Source organism: Lithobates pipiens, unplaced genomic scaffold (genome assembly GCF_037356315.1).
Source record: "Lithobates pipiens isolate NorthernLeopardFrog02 unplaced genomic scaffold, aLitPip1_a1.2 Scaffold_18, whole genome shotgun sequence".
NCBI classification, from domain to species: domain Eukaryota; kingdom Metazoa; phylum Chordata; class Amphibia; order Anura; family Ranidae; genus Lithobates; species Lithobates pipiens.
This window is the reverse complement of record NW_027507758.1, coordinates 21508155-21515713: the sequence shown is the minus strand read 5'-3', so window position 1 is coordinate 21515713 and position 7559 is coordinate 21508155.

The following is a 7559-nucleotide window of genomic DNA, read 5'->3' as shown; positions in this document are numbered from 1 at the left end:
TCACACTTTGGACATAAGGGGTCTGCGTCTCCTTTTTGGGGGTTTCAGCTTGTGCGTTCCTTTTGGCTATGGGGCATATAATCACCTCAGCTCCCGGGATGGACCACTCCTACGGCTCCGGTTCTGTTCCTGCTGCATGCCATCGCTGTTTACTGGCATGTAAGTACTCAGGTTGGATGGCATTGTTGCGTCCTGTTGTACTTACTTCAATATTATAATTAATTTGTACACTATACCTTTTCTACAGATACTCTCTACACATCCGCCCCTGATGAAGTGTTCCTACACAGAAACGCGTCAGGCTATAACTGGCATATAAGTACTCAGGGTGGATGACATTGTTGTGTCCTGTTGTACTTACTTCAATATTATAATTAATTTGTACGCTATACCTTTTCTACAGATACTCTCTACACATCCGCCCCTGATGAAGTGTTCCTACACAGAAACGCGTCAGGCTATAATGGATGTAGATATGTGCCCCACTAGGAATATCTGGATATGTTACACTTTAATCATTTTAATTACGAATTAGGCTGCCAGCGTTAATGTGAATTGATTATGTCATATGATTGCCATGTGCTTATCATGTATATATCTGTGAACATGATGATACTAGTTTTATACCTATGTACAAATATGATAATATTTTTTTATGAATTTTTCACATGAAATTTATCTACTACTGATAATACTATATAATGTATATGTACAGATATGATAATGGTTACTTATGGAATTTATTATCATTATGTATTGACAAATTCTTACTCCTACAATAAAATTTCTCTGCATTGATCTACACGAGTCAACCAACTCATTTAAAGTCCCAATTTCCCTCTCTTTGTCTCATTGAACCCGGGATGGAGGAGCATTATATGCTCCTCATTTAAAGTCCCAATTCCCTCCATATATGGCGAAGGCACAGATTGCCAATTTGCATACTATGCATATGCTTACTAACTAAGTTCCTGTCTGGCCTTGCCTATGTAGAAAGCTTCACATTTGCAGTCCAAAAGATAGACCACACCCTGTGTCTTGCAATTAGCAAAATGTTTAACATGAAAATGTTGCCATTTGACAAGGTAAAAAAAGTTCTCTTGCCAATGACATCACAGAAAGAGCAAGCCCCACAAGGGAAAGTACACCATATTTTGCAGGAATCCTTTCTCAAATTTTCTCTACATTCACTATTCCTAAAGGTTATTTGCGGATAAGGGGTAACCAAACCCTTAAGTGCTGTATCCTCAGTGAGAATAGACCAATGTTTGGAAAGAATTTTCCTGACCTTTTCATGAGTAGAGTATTGTATTATGATCCTGATTACGTCATCTGTTTTCTTTCTCTTAGTCTTAAAAATAAGATCCTGTCTATTTTTATCCTTCACTCTAGTAAAAGCCTTTTTAAGGGAAGATTATAACCCCTGGCTAATAATCTTTTGCTCAACTCATCCGCTTCCTGTTGGAAAGCTTCAGAGGTGGTGCAATTGCGTTTTAAGCGTAAAAATTGTCTAAAGGTTATGGACTTTTTTAGTGGTTCAGGGGGGAAGCTATCTGCGTGCAATAAAGTGTTGACAGCAGTCTCTTTTCTAAACAATGTACTAACTAGTTTGCCACCCTGATCCTTGAGGATACTTATATCCAAGAAATAGATTTTATGATGATTGTAAACCATTGTAAAAAATAAGTCGAAATCATTGTGATTCATTTGATTTAAATATGAATGAATGAATGAATGAAATACTTGTTTAGCGCACAATGCGAACTGAATCGCCTCTAGGCGCTTAAAAATATTGTTTTACGATGTCTTCAGGACCATCCCACACAAGAAATATGTCGTCTATGTATCGTTGCCACATGAGGATATGTCGTGTGTAGGTGGTCAGTTGGTCATTTAGTAAAAATGCCTTTTCCCACTCCCAATCCCACCTAGAGGTATTCCCACTCCCCCATAGCCACACCCTGCACCTGGAGGTAGTGGGAACCCTTGTACATAAACACATTGTGTCTCAAAATGAAGTCCAGCATTTGGAGTATAACTGTATTAAATTTCCACTCTTGTGTTGCTCTTTGCTGTAATATACAACTCCTAGGTCATGGGGAATACTAATGTATAAAGACTCGACATCTATTGTGACTAGAATTGCCGAGTCTTAAACTTCCATGTTTTGCAAAATTTGCAATAAATGAATTGTGTCTTTAGTATAAGATGCCAATTCCATGACATGGGGTCTCAGGTGTTGATCAATGACTTGGCTAATCCCCTCAGAGATGCAACCATTGCCAGAGATAATTGGTCTCCCAGGGGGGTTTTTGATGTCCTTATGCACTTTCAGGAGTGTATACATGGTGGGTGCGTGGGGATGTCTAGTGCGAATAAATTCCCACATTTCACTTGTTACAATACCTAAACCATGTGCCTCATCTATCAGAGAGTAAAACTCTTGGTTGAATTTATCAACCAGGGAAGATGAAATTTTGCGATAACATTTTCGGTTGTTGAGGATCTTCAGGCATATATTTTCATACATTACGTTATCCATCAACAGCCTTTATCAGACCCCTTAATTGTTATTTCAACAATATCTTTTAAGGATTTTAGTGCCATACATTGATTATATTTAATCTTCCTTCTGAGTGATTTTGACTGTAGGGGATTCCTGCTCCTTCTGTGGTGGTTGATTTTGTCTAAAAAATCATCTAATTGTGTTTGCGTTCCAGAATCCCTATTGGTTTTATTAACCTTACCTATGTTGGAGCCCCTTGAACCTTCATTATTAATCTGAGTGTGTCTGTAAGGCCGCGTACACACGCGGGGACTGTTCGCCCAACTTTGTCCGTCAAACAGTTTCGGCAAACAGTCCGCTCAAAATTAGCATGGACGGACATGGCCACACACGACGGACGAACAGTTTGCTGAAACCGTGCGCGATGACGTGAACGGCACGTACGACGGGACGAAAAATACGACGTCCTATACACTGCATTATAACTTTCGGCGTGAAAATCCTTTCTGAGCATGCGCGCAACTTTGTTTGACGAACAAGCCTACACACGCGGGGACTGTCCGCTGAAACAAGGTTTCAGCGGACAGTTTTTCGGAATTTCCGAAAAACCTTGTTCAGCGGACTGTTCGCTGAAACTGTCTGCTGAAAGCCCACACACGAGCGGACTGTCTGCTGAAACTTGGTTTCAGCGGACAGTTTCAGCGAACAGTCCCCGCGTGTGTACGCGGCCTAAGATCCACCATCTTTACCTCCACGTGCTGAGTGCATGTGTTTTGTTTCTGTGGTCCGTTTCTTATTAGCCTGTTGTAGTTCCCCCTCCGTGTCCTGTTGTCTGACAAAGGGACCCTTTCTTTTCCTAAAACGGTGATCTGTGAGGAGGCTGAAGAAGAGGAGTTAGACGGTGTGTTATAGTCATTTTTATTAAGGGCATCTTGACTCCTGTTGAACTTCTTGTTCTTATTTTTGAAACTCTTATCTTGGTGCCATCTATATGCCCGGCCCTCCCCAAAGGCATTTTTATCTCTCCAATTCCTCTCTTCTTTCTTTTCTAAAATGGATTTACCAACTTCTTTTAAATGTTCTTTTAGTTTTTCTTCGAGGCTATTATAATCCTCATGAATTTTCAATGGACTAAGCCGAGCATATAGAGCACCAATTTCTTTAACCAAATTATTGAGTTGTTCTCTATACTCATTCTGCAAAAGCATCGTTAGATTCCTAGAACACTCATTTAAAGCGGAGGTCCACCCTAAAGTGGATCTTCCGCTCATTGGAACATTCCCCCCCTCCGGCGCCACAATTGGCACCTTTCAGGGGGGAGGGGGGTGCAGGTACCTGTACAGTACAGGTATCTGCACCCACTTCCGGTGTCTTGTCATATAACGTCCTCCATCCGATAGTGTCCGCTGCGTAATGCGCATGCGCAGTACACAGCAACACAGATTCCGAAAATTGCAGAGGATGAACGGCGCCTGCGCCGTGAGTCCAGGTTCTAGCCCCACCATCCAAGTGGACCTAGAGTAGGAATATAAAAGAGCCGAGCGCAGCGAGGCTGAGCCCGAAGCGTGGCGAGCTAAGCTCGCCCGCGAGGGACCCTCTAATATTCACAATCCTATGTCCGCTTGGATGGTGGGGCTACCACCTCCACTCACGGTGCAGGCGCCGTTCAGCTTCTAGCTTCTTCTGCAGTACGGGGTGGACACTATTTGATGGCCGGACACTATACGGCAGAAGACCGGCATAGATTCTGCAGAAGGTACGCCCCTTTCCGTAGAATCTACGCCCCTTTCCGAAGGTCCCCCCACTGCCTGCTGGGAAACACAGGGATCCCAGAGACAGCGGGGACCATCCTTATTGCGCAGCGCGACTCGCGCATGCGCAGTAGGGAACCGGGAAATTAAGCCGAAAGGCTCCACTTCCTGATTCCCATACCCAAGATGGCGGCGGCAGCACCCGAGAGACGATCGAGAGATCGGCTTCGGGTGCCGACATCGCGGGCGCGCTGGGCGGGTAAGTGTCCCTATTTTAAAAGTCAGCAGCTGCAGTATTTGTAGCTGCTGGCTTTTAACAAAAAACGGCGGAACTCCCGGCGGACTCCCGCTTTAACTTACTTTCCCAATTTGTTTTAAGATCATTTGTAACATGATCGAGAATGGGAAAAATTTGAATTCTTAATCCAATTGGATTAATATCCTCCTGGATGTATCTTTCTTATGACTGAATATGCCAATGTAAGGCTGATTTTTTTTCCAAAACTTTAGTAAGACAGTAAAAAAAATAGGTTAAAGCGGGAGTCCGCCGGGACTCCGCGTTTTTTTTTAAAAGCCAGCAGCTACAAATACTGCAGCTGCTGACTTTTAAAATAGTGACACTTACCTGTCCAGCGCGCCCGCGATGTCGGCACCCGAAGCCGATCTCTAGATCGTCACTCGGATGCTGCCGCCGCCATCTTGGGTATGGGAATCAGGAAATGGAGCCTTTCGGGTTCATTTCCCGGTTCCCTACTGCGCATGCGCGAGTCGCGCTGCGCAATAAGGACAGTCCCCGCTGCCTCTGGGATCTGTGTGTTTCCCAGCAGGCAGCGGGGCACTTGCGGAAAGGGGCGTAATCTACGCCCCTTTCCGCAGAGAGCTATCCCGGAAGTGGGTGCAGTTACCTGGATTATCCAGGTAACTGCACCCCCCTCCCCCCTGAAAGGTGCCAATTGTGGCGCCGGAGGGGGGCAGGATTCCGATGAGCGGAAGGTCCATTTTAGGGTGGACCTCCGCTTTAAATCAGATTTCAGCTTGGGAATGTGGTGAATCCTTATCTTGGAGTCCCCTTCCCCTGTGGATTGGGTGCTTCCCTGTTGAGGTTTTATCTGCTCCCCTTGTGGTTTGGAGGAACCCTTCGGGAAGCATATATCCATATTTTCAAAATTGTAAATTTAACATACATAGGAATTTTTTGTTTTTGGTAAACATATCCTTTCTTGGTTTTTCCAGTTGGAAATTTTGGGTCTCCTTCTTGTTCATATCCTTTTGGTGTCTTTTTGGGGTTAGTCCAGTGGCCCCCTTTATGTGATGAAAGGCATATTCCATGCAGACTGTGAGATGGTCATCAGTGTTGAGGGAATGCTCTCTTCAATAATATATTTGATATGTAAGTTTGATATATTTGAATAGCATTTCATGTATTATATTATATTCATTTATTTGGATTTTAAAAAGTGTTTATACTTTACTCTTTAATTTCAGAAGTGGTATCAATCCCTGAAGAAGAATAACATTCATACATTTTCGAAACACGTTGGTACTCCCACTACTCACCATCATCTATTTACTGCACCTGTTATGTCAATTCTTCATTATGATACATGTACATGTGTGTTTTTGTCTGGGTTCCCTTGTGGGAATCTTTTTATTATGTAAAATTATTTTGTAATAATAAATTTCAATTTTTTAATACATATATTATATTATTATATACAATTTATATTTTTCTACAATTGCCTTAAAAATCCCACCTAGATGTATTCACAATTCTACATATACAGAGATGATGACAATTTACATGTCCTGCGTCCCGGCAATCGTGTCATGGAGCGGAAGAACGGGGAGATGCCTATGTAAACAAGGCATTTTCCTGTTCTGCCTAGTGACATGACAGAGATCTACTGCTTCCTGTCATCGGGAGCAGTGATCGCTGTCATGTCAGGGGTAGCCCATCTCCCCTACAGTTAGAATCACTCCCTAGGACACACTTAACCCCTTGATCGCCCCCTAGTGTTTAACCCCATTCCCTGCCAGTGTAATTTACACAGTAATCAGTGCATTTTTATCGCACTGATCACTGTATAAACGACAATGGTCCCAAAATAGCGTCAAAAGTGTCGGATGTGTCCACCATAATGTCGCAGTCACGATAAAAATCGCAGATCGCCGCCATTACTAATAGAAAAAAAATTAAAATGCCATAAAACTATCCCCTATTTTGTAGACGCTATAACTTTTGTGCAAACCAATCAATATACGCTTATTGCAATTTTTTTTACCAAAAAAATATGTAGAAGAATACACATCGGCCTTAACAGGAAAAAATTAGTTTTTTTAAAATATATTTTTGAGGGATATTTATTACAGCAAAAAGTAAAAAATATTGCTTATTTTTTCAAAATTGTGGCTCTTTTTTTGTTTATAGCGCAAAAAAAAAAAAAACGCAGAGGTGATAAAATACCACCAAAAGAAAGCTCTGTTTGTGGGGAAAAAAAAAGGATGTTAATTTTGTTTGGGTGCAATGTCGCAATTATCAGTTAAAGCGATGCAGTGCCAAATCGCAAAAAGTGCTCTGGTCAGGAAGGGACTGAAGTGTTAAAGGGGTTGTAAACCCTCATGTTTTTTCACTTTAATGCATCATATGCATTAAGGTGAAAAAACACCTGGCAGTGACTGCCCCCCCCTTTTTACTTACCTGTGCCCTGTATTTCTGTCAGCAGAGACGCGCTCTCCCTCTCTCCACGGGGTCCTGGCTCTTGATTGGATAGATTGATAGCAGCACAACCATTGGCTCCCGCTGCTGTCAATCAAATCCAATGACACGAGCGCCGGGGGGGGGGGGGGCAGGGCCGAGTCCAGCATTTGTGTCTATGGGTGCAAATGCTGGACTCGGGAGCACGCCTGCGAGGTAACCCTCCCCCCCCCCGGAGAGCTAATCTCCTAGGGGGTTATCTGATGTGGGGAGGAGCCGCAAAAGACGGCGGGGGACCCCAGAAGACGAGGTTCGGGGCCACTCTGTGCAAAACGAGCTGCACAGTGGAGTAAGTTTGATATGTTTGTTATTTAAAGAAAAAAAAAAAAAGCGGAGCTTTACAATCACTTTAAAGATCGACAAGCAAAAGTCCCTTGAGGACTAGGAGCTTTTAGGTCCCTTTAGAGAATAGCACAGTTTGTTGTAGAATGCACATAGGAGTATCTCTTCTCCTTTGTAGAACTGCTCCCAGCTCTACTGCCTGCAGGAACTACTAGTCCTCCTGGCTCCTTGCCTACCAGCCCACCTGGCTGCTCTGAAGATCTCC